A 13,092-nucleotide genomic window follows, 5' to 3' on the forward strand; every position below is an offset into this window, starting at 1 on the left:
TGATGACACAGATCCAGAGGCACCGTACACATAAACTGCTCTGTTAAATTGCAAAAAAATGCAATACATAACCTAAAACAAGGTAACTACAGGAAGAGGTGGTTGGGAGGGGTGGGCGAGAATGTGGAAAAGGGTGACATTAATCAGCGTGCATTGTATTCATAAACTGCTATGGTGAATAGCAACTCCTTTGGACAACTACTTAAAGATAATAAAACATATATTTTTCAAAAAGAAGGGACACAGAATCTACACATTCAGGCCATGTGATCACACAGTGGTCAGCCAAGCAGCTCTCTGGGGATGGGACGAGAAGTGGGCCTCTTGGAATCTCTCTCTCTAACCCTGACTCTCAATCTTTGCAGTGAGTATGTATGTCTGATTCTTTTGCCCAGGGTTTTCCATTTCGTGTGGCTTGTTGTTGTTGTTGTAGAACGCTCCTGTGTTTCCCTAAGTAAACAGATGCACAGGACCTCAAGGCTGGCTCCCATGTGGCAGCATTGTAGGCAGAATCTAATGTCTGCGGAAACCAGGGCGCCTCTGTGAGGATGCATTGTCACTCCAAGCTCCGGATGATAAGCCTTTCTGCTATCTGGCTTAAGCAAGTTACGTAATCTCTCTAGGTCTTCGTTTTCTCATCTGTGTGACTAGGAATAATGGTACCACTGTTCTGATTGGGTTAGGTGGATTACAACTATCGTTGCTTGCTGAGTGTGTACTGTGTATCTGGCAGTGATATGCTGTCCAGACATTGTAACCAGCTGTTAAAATAACAACGTTGTTTTTGTTTACTGTAGTTATTAGGAAGAGAATGCTAGGTCCTAGCAAGAAGCTTAAGCTATCAGGATCATTGTTGTGCATTCATTACTAAAATCAATAATTCCAAATAAAAACAAAGCTGGAGACCACCCTAAGTCCTCTTCAGTTCAATTATAAGAGCTGCCTCTCGCAGCTCTGATTCCTCCTCTCCTCCTCTCTCTCTCTTTCTCTCTCTCCCTCCCTTCCTCTCTCTCTCTCTCTCTCTCTCTTTCTCTCTCTCTCTCTCTCTCTCGCTTGAGTTGGAACATTCGGAGTGACTAGTCTCTATCTCTATGTCTGCATCCAGGTTAGGAGGCTCAGGCTAGCTTTTCTTCCCAGGGAATAGATGAACTAACATCCCCAGGAATCTGGGGTGATTTGCTTGGGGCTTTCTGTGTTGATGCTAGAAGCCTCATGCCTCAGGAAATTCTTCTTTTCCAGGCAAAGCAGTGTGGCATACTAAGCTGCTGGCCCTGCTCACCTCCAGGCTGCAAAGCCGTAGGCAGATGCATTGGGAAACGTGGTTTGATGATGCTGAGCAAAGCATGGCTTCCTTCCCTATCACTTGTCTGCTTTGAGGAACAGGGTGCCCTCCCTGGGACAAAGTATCCCAAGATACTGCCAACAGCTGAGGACTCATCCACACAGATGGCTGTGGCTTGCTAGTGCTTGGATGAGAGGACCTAGGGTCCAGCCCCCTTGGGGTGGGGGTGCTCCATCATAGGAGCTTTCTAATCTTCCCTCCCACCATTGCTTGCTGATTACCAAGAGGGGGATCCCATCACAGTATATTCCAGGAATGTTACAGTGTTCAAGCAGGCAGAGCCTGGATCTTAAAGCTGGAAAGCCAGTTTCTGATGCCCCTGCGTTTGTGGTCAGAGGAAAGGCAGGAGAGCACGAGTGAGCCCTGCGTAGGGGAGGGCCTGCTGTGGAACAGGAGCAGCAGGGCTGGGAGTGGCAGGGGTGACAGGGAGACTCAGGCTGAGGCTCAGTATAGTCTCATGCCCAGAACACTCCACTCACCACTCTGGAGAGCACAGACTGACCTGTTACTGGCCACATGTGGGCCGCAGATGCAGCTCTGACCCCCTGTGGTCATCAGAGAGTGAGACTGTCTGCACCCTGACTCATGGCCTCTGACGGTGGGCCAGTCCTGGGAGAGCTGCCCGTGTATTGCTGGCCTGTCTTCTCTCTTCCTGCAAGTGCAGACAGGGCCAGCTCTGCGTCTGCACAGCCGCGTTCCCTGGTGTCTGTCAATGCCCCAATTACCAGCAAATTGCCCACACTCGCAGCAACCCTCTCTGCATATTAATTTCAGCAGCACAGGTTCTTCTGCACCAGCGTGTCAGGTAGGCTTGCCTCCCGCGTGCCCGCTGGTGTTATTTGATCTGCAGAAGCTGGCAATTTCCTTGCTGGACTTGGGTGGGAAGTGGAAAGGCAGCATCAGCTTCTCCTGCTCTTCATTAGGGCTGGGCATTCTCCGGTAAATCACTGATCATTATCAATGAGCTTGTCATTTTATGTCCCAGAATTAGAGACTTATGATTAATGAGGAAGTCGGTAGTCTGCAGTGCAGGGGTGACCTAAGATCAGGGCATTCTTATAATCTCCATAGTTTATTCCATGGTGACCTTTCCCTCTGACCTTGCCTTCCCTTTGGGGAGGGTCACTACCCCCTGACATCAGCAGAGTGGGTGATGGTGATCAGTCCGTTGGCTAGTGGGAGTGAGATGGCGATGGAGGTACAAGAATGTGAGTGCTCTCATTCTTTCCTCTGTCCTTTCTAAGTTTTGCTGAGCCCATGGTGGTCTGTGGTTCCACTGTGGGGCTATTACATAGAGGGTGGGGACAAGTCCATCAAAATCACAGAAGGCTTAGCATGGTGGCTCACCCTGGGAATCCCAGAACTTAGAACTCAAGGATTAGGAGGCTATGGGTTCAAAGTCAGCTGGATGCGGCGCCTGTTGTGGGAAATGCCAGCTGAGGGATGGCATAGCGGCTCTGTCTGAAAATGACTGAAGCAAAAAGGATATTCATGCTGCTCAGGTGTCTGCTTAGTGAGCCTCATGAAGGTCTGCATTCAAACCCCAAGACCACACAGATACACATGTGCACATATATACACACCACACAGACACACACATGCACACAATATACCACATACCACACAGACAGATGCATGCACACAATATACTACATACCATAGAGACACACACATGCATGCACACAGATACACACCACAGACACACATATACACATACACACACTAGACACACATGCACACAATACACCACATACCACACACACATGCACATGATATACCACATACTACACAGACAGACATGTGCATGCACACATGCACACATCAGACATACCACATACATATCCCACATATATGCGTGTACATACACACACCACATACCACATACACACATACCACACACACACCATACAAACACACACCGCACAAACACACCACACACAGACACACCACACAGACACATACTCCACAGACACAACTACACACACACATACCCCCATGTATACACATATGCAAACACAGATACACAAACCACACAAACAGATACACACACACACCACACACCATACCACCCTCCACAGATATAGGCCCACAAACACAGAGACACACACACATACCCCACACAGACACTCCCCCTCCTCACAGACACCCCCCCACCACACACTGTGACAGAAGTCTCTCTCCTACTCACTCCTGGGTGGCATGCCACAGGGCACCACGCTCCTTGTTTCTCCCCCAAGCCCTCCAGCCTCCTCTCCTCAGTGCAGTGGGTAGGGCCGCCTCTTCTTCTGCTTTCAGGGATGTGGGGGCTCAGACCTAGCTGCTCCTTGTCTGCTCTCCCTCAAGGCCATGACCTGTGATTAGACATGTGGTGTGAGCAGGTTTGGCATCTATTGCACAGACACCCTGAGCCCATGATGCCTGTTAGCTCCCCCCTCCCCCCCAGCCTATGATGTGTGTTACTATGCCAGACGCTGGAGCGCCAGTGCTCCGGGTCTGTCCTGGGGTCTCCAGGAGCCTGGGAAGTGCTTTTTTCACCAGAGCCCTGTGAGTGCCTCTTCCAGAAGCACCCTCCTCCCCGCCCCGACCCCATACTGAGAGTCACACAGGTATAAGTCAGCAAGGCCTACTCTGGTTCTCTTTTGTTTCTGACTTACTGAGTCTTAAGCAAATGGAGTCCTTGACGCCCATCTGCCACCTCTTAAAGCGTGTTAATAAGACGACTTCATGAACAAAATGCATGAGAAGCTTTTGGATGTGTAGCTGGGCCCTGGCTGGCTCAGTGAGGTCATGAGGCACAGCCTGAGGATGATTGGCCTCATCTCCACAGGCAGGCTGGAGGCGTCTCTTGGCCCACACCTTCAGCTTCATCCCCTGGCCCGCTCTTGTCCTGAAGCCTTCCATTCTCCTATCTGGGACTCAGCCCTGCTCCATCTTCAGGCTCTGCTCCTTTGAATTGTCCAGGAGTAGTCCTGGACCCAGGCGACAGGTAGCTGAATGCCTCTGACTCTTGTTTCAGGCTTCAGGGCCAGTGTTCTCTTTGCAGATCTAGTTGGGACCTCCGCTGAGTGAGGGATCTCATCCAAGGCTGCCGCATATCCTGTAGGGCCAGGCCCCATCTCAGGAGTCTGAAATGTGACTCTTGGATTCCGGATTCCTTATGTGTTGTCTGATATCAACTTCTGTGCATGTCTTAGCTCCTCTGTGTGTCTGGTAACAAGGCCCTAGCCTATTTCTGCCTCGATCCTCTCACATTGTCTTCTGTAGAGCAGGCTCATGGAGAGCAGTTAAGTAGAGGTTTGGACAAATGGAGGGCAAATGGCTGAATGGGTGCATGAAATGATGCAGTGATAATGGGCAGGTCAACAGATGGAGTGTACATGCCGGTAGCTGCAGGTGTGGATGGGTTCATTTTGGCAGTGATCAGTTTGGCTCGTGCCAGGCTCCCCTCTCTGTCACACTCCAGCTCCTCACAGGGCTCCTCTGGTCCACAGCCACCCTGTCCAGTGCCAGCACCTCCAGTAGGCACGATCAAAGCCAGGAGCACACATGGGCTAGTGGGAGTTCAAGGGGGCAAGAGTGAGCTCCTAAGATGTGGGCTGACTCAGCCCAGTACCCACCCTGGATCCCCCATCCTGCTCTCCAGGGAAGACAGGCTCCTTGCATCTGAAAATGTGCTTTACTTTTTGTGAGAAACAAATAATCAAAGCTTCCAGGTGGCTGGCAGCATTTCTGGAAGTCAATAGGAAGAAAGCAAAGGAAAAGAACGAGCCAGGCTGGAGATAATGTCCAGTGCCTCTCACCGAGATGAATTTAATTAAAACACATCTTTAAAGCACAGGCCTGGAAGCTGTCCCCCAGGAAATGGAGTTCTAAGAGCTGCACATTTTTATTTTATTTTATTTTTTGTGCCAATCCTGAGGTTTTAACTCAAGGCCTGTGTGCTGTCCCTGAGCATCTTTTGTTCAAAAGCTAGAGTGCTACCATTTGAGCCGGAGCTCCACTTCTGGCTTGCTTTGGGGGGAGTTTATTGGAGATAAGAGTCTCACAGTTTCCTACCCAAGCCAGCTCTGAATTATGATCCTCAATTTTCTGCTTCCCAAGAGGCTAGGATTACAGGTATGAGTCACTGGTGTGAGAGTGCAGGGCTGATGACTGGGCAGACACCCCACCGCACCCAGGCAGGGTGACCCCAATGCAAGTCTTGGGCCCCAGCTTATGAGCCTGGAGACAAGGCTTTGAAGAGGCACAGTGAGCTGCCCCCAAAAAAGCAGGGGCCCTGAGGCCCCGCTGGGGCTTTAGTGGGCCCAGGTCTACATTCCTGAGGAAGGGTTAGTGCTACTCAGGTCCTGGACTCTCCTCACAGTGCTCCCATTGCTCTTCTCAGACCCTGCTGGTTCTCACTGCCTCTGCCAGACTCCCACTGAGAGTGAACTGATCCCAAGTAATGAAACTGAATTTTTAGACACTGTCCCCCAAATTCAGGAGTCCCACATTCCCACAGTCCCGCAAGCCTCAGGTTTGGCCACTTGTTGCCCTACACCAAATAAACAGACAGGGTGAAGGGCGGAGAAAGGACTTTTACTCCCCTGCAGCCGCCGGAGGACAGCACTTCATCTTCAGCTGCCTCTGGGGATGCAGGGCAGTGTTGAGTGTTGAGCTTGTAGTTAACTCACAGGCCCAGCAAACGCAGCTGTAAGCTCCTCCTACAGTCACAGATACAACAGTGGATACACCCCCTGTCCATGTCCGTAGGGTTCCCAGCACCCTCTCACAAATGCCACCATGTTGAAGATGCTGGGCAATGAAGGCGTCCACCCTTTCCCTCCCATAGGCCAAACCTCCACAACAGCATCTTACTTTGCTTTTATTTTGCTACTATGAAAGCTGAGGCAATGAGTATTCTTGTGTAAGGATTAGTTTAAATGCCCATTTTAAATTCCTTCAAGTATATGTGTGCATATGTGTGTGAATGTGTGTATATGCATACATTTATATATACATATATATACACATACACACATTCACATACATATTTATATAAATACACATATATGGAGTATGCTTGTTGGGTCATTTGGTGAACTTATATTTAGCCTCTTTTTGTGTGTGTATGCCTGTACTGGGATTTGAACTCAGGGCCTCAATCTCTTACTAGGCTGGTGTTGGAGCCTCTACTTCTGGATTTTTAGTAGTTAATTGGAGATAAGAGTCCATGACTCAGTCTGCCTGGGCTGACTTTGAATCTCAATCCTTAGATCTCAGGATCATAGTAGCTAGGACTACAGGTATGAGCTACCAGAGCCCAGCTAATACATTCAATGTTTGAGGAATCACCTTGGCTCTGGGTTCTAATTCTTTGGCTCCTCTGAGTACTTCTCTCCTTACCCTGTTATTCCTTTCCTTTTCCACTTGATGAATTTTTACTCATCTCCCAGATCCTGCACAAGTAGTACCCCATCTTTGAAACCTGGTGCTTTGGGCTCAATTGTTGCTGGTGCTGCAGTTCTTAGGTACACTGTGGTTCTTTGTCAGTTTCCTCTACCCCTCCTCCAGTCAAAATGGGGTTCTATTTGAGCATAGATACCCTGACAGGATCAGATCCACTCCTTTTCTGCCCAGGCAGGTCTTAGGAGATATTCCTATGGAGAGTCAGCGGTTGGGAGGGTCCGTTGTGGAGGTTGATACCTCTGGGTCTTCATGCCAGAGGTCCCAAGAAGCTGTCATGGGGCTATCCAGTGCCCAGAGTGCCCCAGAGTGGCCTTGCCTGGCTCCCGGGCAGCCCTCACATTTGTCTTCCCTCTCCTGGCAGGCAGTGGCTGCAGCCAGCTCCCCCATGGCATTGTCATGCTTCCTTCAACTGCTTTTGTTGCTACGTACGTACGGAGGTGTTCAGTGTTGCTAGGCTGTCTTTTGTTTCCTACACATCTCAGCGTTTCCCCCCTTGGCACATCGTCAGCGCCTAGTCAATTCTGGATCTCTTGTTGTTTGCTCCAGCTGTCCAGCTCCTTGCATGAAGAAAACAAATGATTGTTCAATATTTTCCTTGTAATGAACTGTGAGAGTCACCTGGGTCACTTATGGTTGTAAAGAGAAGAGCAAGAGCAAGCGAGTGAGAGAGAGAGAGAGAGATAGAGAGAGAGAGATGGAAGTAAGGAAAGAGAAATATAAGCATAGAAACCTAAAGAGACAAAATTATTTGGAAACAGACAGCCCTGGATGGACATGCACAAAGATGCACAGAAAGAAATCCAAGAAGCAGACTTATAAACATACATACATGCACACTCACTCATACACACACACACACACACACACACACACACACACAATCTCAACACACACGAGCTGACAAAGAAAACAGAACAAGATACTGAAAAAATGGAGACACAGAAAGAGTGTGAGGGAGGGACAGGCAGGACAGTGAAAGACAAAAGGATGTCCCTGATGTGAAGAGGTAAAAAAAGGGTGACAGAGTAACTCCTGTGTGACATTTGGGCGCAGCACACCCTTGGCGAGGAACAGCTCAGGTGTTACTTCCTTTAACACTTCCACCTCCCGGGACACAACAACTCTTAGTGTTCCTGTTCTCTAGGTGAGGAAACTGAGGTACATTACTGGATAAGGCGTGCACAGCACACGGAAGCCCAGGGGTCTCTCCTTCCAAAGTCCCTGTCCACGCTTGCACGCACAGCAGCCACCCAGCCTGCCCTTGAGTGTCAGCGCCAAGTGTGGCTGGCTGGGTTCTAGGGTCTGTAAGTATGTGTGCTCTCTGGAGCCTCAGCCCTTGCTGTCCCAAAACTGTTTCTCCCATGCATCCCTTCTCCATATTACTAGCATCCCTTGCATCCCTTCTCCATCTCTCTCTCTCTCTCTCTCTCTCTCTCTCTCTCTCTCTCTCTCTCTCTCTCTCTTTCTCTCTCCAAGTTTTTCTTTGTCATGTCAAGATGCAAGTTTCCATGAACAGAGTGAGAGGTGAGAAGTTTGCTTCTGCAGAAGGAGCGCGTGTGACCTGCCTTGGGTTCGGATCATGACAGGGGAACATGGGACTTGCAGAGCTCACATCACATGGGGTGGGACACTGTCCATTCCCACACGGCTGAGGCGGGATGAGGCACTGTAGTCCCGAAGAAGAGGGGAGCAGCTGGCTTCCTGCCCTTCACCTCTAGGTGAGGCCAAGATGGCAGGGGCCGTTATTCAACCAAGTGATATGTGGTTTTCGTGCCATGTCTCTTCCTTCTTTGGTTTATTTGCCACCCCTTCTATAATTAACATCCATGGGACAAAGTTTCCTTTTACCATTGCTCAATCTGAAGAGTCTGGAAGATGATTAATGAATGCTTGAAAAGTGAGTGACTATCTCTATCCTAATAATTCTCAGATTGTATTTCCCAAGATTTCTTTGTTTTTTACTAAGGCAGGGGATTCTGAAAAAGCCACAGAACCATTAAGAATCAAGAATATCAGTACAAACTGGGCACCAGTGGCTCATACCTGTAATCCTAGCTACTCAGGGTGCTGAGATCTAAGGACTGAGGTTGAAGCCAGCTGGGCAGAAAAGTCTGTGAGACTCTTATTGCCAACTAACCCCCAAAACTCTGGAAGTGGAGGCAGGGCGCAACTAGTAGAACACCAGTCTTGGACCTAGTCCTTCAGTTCAAGCCCCAGTACTGGAAGACATACAAAAAATGGGGATCATAGCTGTGGCAAGCTTTCAAGCTGTAACTTTTGATTTGTGTTGAAGGAAGACACTTCTTGTGGCTACAGACTAGTGGGTGATGTGGGAAGCCAGAGCTGTGGTGAGAAGACAGCATGAGAGACCCCAGGCAGGAAGACCTGCAAAAGTGCTGTCAGAATGGGGAAAGGCTACAAACTTCAACAAAATTGTCAAGCTCACCATCTTTCTTCTTCTTCCTTTTCTTTTTTCACTTAAAGATCCTGCTTGCTTGACTGCTTTTTCCAAACTCCCAGAGCTCCGCTGAAGTCAGTCAGTATAGCATTATTGTCATTTGGGGAACAGTAAACCTTTGAAAAATGCCTTTTGTGTTCTGGATTTATGGAAACCGTTTGAACTGCAGTGAGTCTTGAAGAGCACTTTGAAACAGCGTGTTTTGATTTTCCTAGTAATTTCCTGAGAAGCATTATAGATGAGAATTTGAGTGCTGCGGTGGGTTTTCCCCCAGGCAGAGTGCTGGTGGAGAATGCAATCTTCGTGAGTGTGAGCATGTCAGTCAGGACTTACGGACAGACAGGCAAACTGCCCACTCAGCAGTCTTGGGGCAACACAGGCTGCAGGTACTCCGATCTCATTGCCAGAAGTGTGGGAGAGCCCCACCCTGCATGTCGGGGGCTCATGGGACCTGCCACTCTGGGGCTGAGCTGATCCACACCCAACCTGGCCTTCCTACCTCTGCTGGAAGCCAAACCAGACTGCTGACCTTCGAACATCCTATCAACCATGTAAAAATGTGCGATTCAGAGTTCCCGGCCAGCTGTCAGTCCAGTGAGTGCTGGCTCTGGGAACTAGACAGTAGGTGGAGTGACCAATGTCAGTGTCTTGGGGGGCGGGGTACAGGCCAAAATAGAAAGAAAACCAATCTGCTTCCTCCTTCTCTCCTCTCCAAGAAAGGCTTGGAAGGGCGTCTCCCAAGACAATGATGGGAGCTGTGGCTTTGCCCATCAGTGCTACTGGAGAAACAGTGGTGGGTACCCAAGACCCAGCTGGGGTCTTCACCACCAGCCTGGGGCAGCTGTTGTGGCATCATGTTTGTGTCAGGACAGGAATCTTCTCCTGCCAGCCTCCCACCTGGGCTGTTCTCTGCCCACAGCAGCCATGTGAGCCACATGCTGGGCTCATCCGTCCTCAGGCACTCAGCTCCAACTGCTCATGTGTGAAGATTCAGCCTTGAGGAGTCTCTGCTGTGTTTTCCCGGCCCTGCCGGCTTGCTCTCTGTATGGACCGTCTCACACTGCCCAAGCCTGCCATCCCAAGAAGACCCGAGATTGTGGAAGACACACAGATCTTCTTTCCTCCCATAGCTCAGAACTCAGCACAGGGCCAGGCCCACAGCCGGTGAGAATTCTTGTCCTCACCCTTCTTAACTCAGGACCCTGAAGATCTGAGTTTGAATGGACCCTCTACTGTTTGTTAGCACTGTGACTTTGTAGGAGTCACCTGCCAAACTCCCAGGCACATTTCCATTTCTGCACCCCACCTGGTGAAGGCTGAACAGGTGGAAGGTCAGGGTGGGTCTGTACACCGCACAGTTCACTGGCTGAACACATTCTGAGTCATCTACCACAGGCCAGGGGCAGCTCATAGACTCTAGAGTTTACAACTACCCTAAGAGCTATGGCAATCATCGCTCTATGCCCTGCCTCAATACCGCCACCTACTGGTGGAGCACACAGGCATCTAGGTGCCATCCAGAAAAGCAATCTGCCCAAATGCTCCCTGACTCCCAAATTGGTGCTCTGTACCTTCTCTGTGTAATTGGTACTCCACATTTCTATTCATCTCATGTCTAGTATCACCTTCTTGTACCATGTGATCCTAGGTTACCTTTGCATTATTATTTTTTCTCTTGAGAAGACTGCAAGGCTCAGGGAAACCTCAGGCCCCCACAATTTATCTCTCTCTTCCCAGTCCCTGGGTCATTACTAAACTTGGCCTTGGACATTCTGTGTTTTTGTGCTGCCCCCATTGTTCCTATCCTCTGCACAGCTGTGCATGGAAGGCACTGCCCACTGAGCACCACCTCTCACTCAAGCTAGCTCCGTGTCCCAGGCCTCGGATCCACTCTGGTTTCCCCTGCTGGGCCCCTCCTAAAGTGTGCTCCATCAGCAATGGGCCTTCCTGCCTGCCTATCTCACTGCCCGACATGGTAGAACCTTCCAAACTGATTGGGAAAAACACATTTGGAAATCTGAAGGATGGAGTCAAGTGTCCAGGGCTACTAAGAAAAATGTGCAAATCTAAGTTTCCTTTTGTTCTGAAAGCAAAAAGAACAGAAGAATGGCTCACAACAGAATTGACACTTTGTTTCTGGTTCACACGTACAGGTCTTTGTTAAGTGCTCCCCTCCGAGGCCTTAGCTCACCCACCAACTGGCATGCAGGTGTAAAAGTACTCCAGTGCAGGGACACCATATTTCAGGAAGGGTTTGCACCAGGTGAGGAGCTGCTGATGTAGAGGTGGAGGCTGGGGGAGATGTTTGACCATTGAATCATGAGGCACAACAGGAAGCAACCGCACCACTGGATTTAGCCCCCAGGAAGCCAACGCAGGTGTTCAGTGAGTTTAGCATTCCCGTGTTTGAAGCAGCAGCAGGCGCCAAAGCCAAAGGCAGAGCCACCAGGCACATACTGATGGATGAATGGGCAGAGAAAAGGTGTGCATACACATAAGGGAATGGGCTTTTCAGGTTTAAAAATGAAGGAAATTCTGACACATGCTGCAACATGGACCAACCTTGAGGACATGTGAAGTATCATGAACAGATTCTACTTAGATGAGTGGCCTCAAGCACTAAGATTCCTGGAGATGAAGTAGAATTGTGGTGGCTGACAGGGCAGGGTGTGGGGGGAAGATATGGAGCTGTTTAGTGGGGAGGAAGTTTCAGCTCAACAAGATGAGGAATTCTGGAGAAGAATGGATATAATGTTTGCTCAGTAATGTGAGCGCATGAAAGCTCCCTGGGCTGAATATTAAAAAAATAGTTGACACTTTGGGCAGTTGTTTGGAGATTCTTCAAAAAACAAAACATAGAACTCAACTTCCCTACAATCCAGCAATGCCACTCCTTACTGGGCATCTCTCTAGTATACTACAAGTCAGTATGAGGTAAAGACATCTGCACGTCCATGTTCACTGCTGCACTATTCACAAGAGCCAAGTTATGGAAACAGCCCAGATGCCTAACACAGATGAGTGAACCCCAAAAATGTAGAGCACAATAGAATTCTACAAATCTATTAGAAAAAATAGTATGTGAGAGGATATGGAAATGCATGAACCTAGAAAAGATATGTTAAGTGAAGTAAATCAGGCTCAGAGACAAATGGCACATGTTTTGTTTTCATATGTGGAAACTAGATCCAAAATACAAACATGCATGATATCATATTCAGGATTTTAGGCATATACACACAAACTGACTAAAGGATGGTATTTAGGGTCAGATTTCTAAGGTGTAACTCCTCTGAGCAACTAACACACTGCTTAACAAAACGAATACCAAGAACAGTAAACATGTTTGGTGGGGAGAGTAAAGGAAGAGACACATGAAAGGATGGAAAATGGGTGAGAAAATGCAGTCATTATATTCAGTGCACATTATGTAAAAACTGAACAACTTGAGGGTAGGGGTGGAAGGGGAAAGTAGGAGAGAACACTGAAATAAGTGACAATGATTGAGGTTCATTGTACTTCTAACTTGACTTGTAATCTCTTTGTACAACTACTTACTAATAAGACTAAAAGAAATGGTTGGTGTGGTGAACTTGTTTTTAAAAAGATCATACCAGGTGCTGGTGGCTCCTGCCTTTAATCCCAGCTATTCAGGAGGCTGAGATATGAGGATTCCAGTTCAAAACTAGCTCTGGGCAGGAAAATCCGTGAGCCTCTTATCTCCAAATAATCACCAGAAAACCTGAAGTGGCACTGTGGCTCAAAGTAGTAGAACAACAGCAGCAACAATGACAACAACAGCAACAAAAACTTAGGGACAGCACCTAGGCCCTGGATTCAAGCT

This window comes from Perognathus longimembris, chromosome 17 (assembly GCF_023159225.1).
Source record: "Perognathus longimembris pacificus isolate PPM17 chromosome 17, ASM2315922v1, whole genome shotgun sequence".
Lineage (NCBI taxonomy): Eukaryota > Metazoa > Chordata > Mammalia > Rodentia > Heteromyidae > Perognathus > Perognathus longimembris.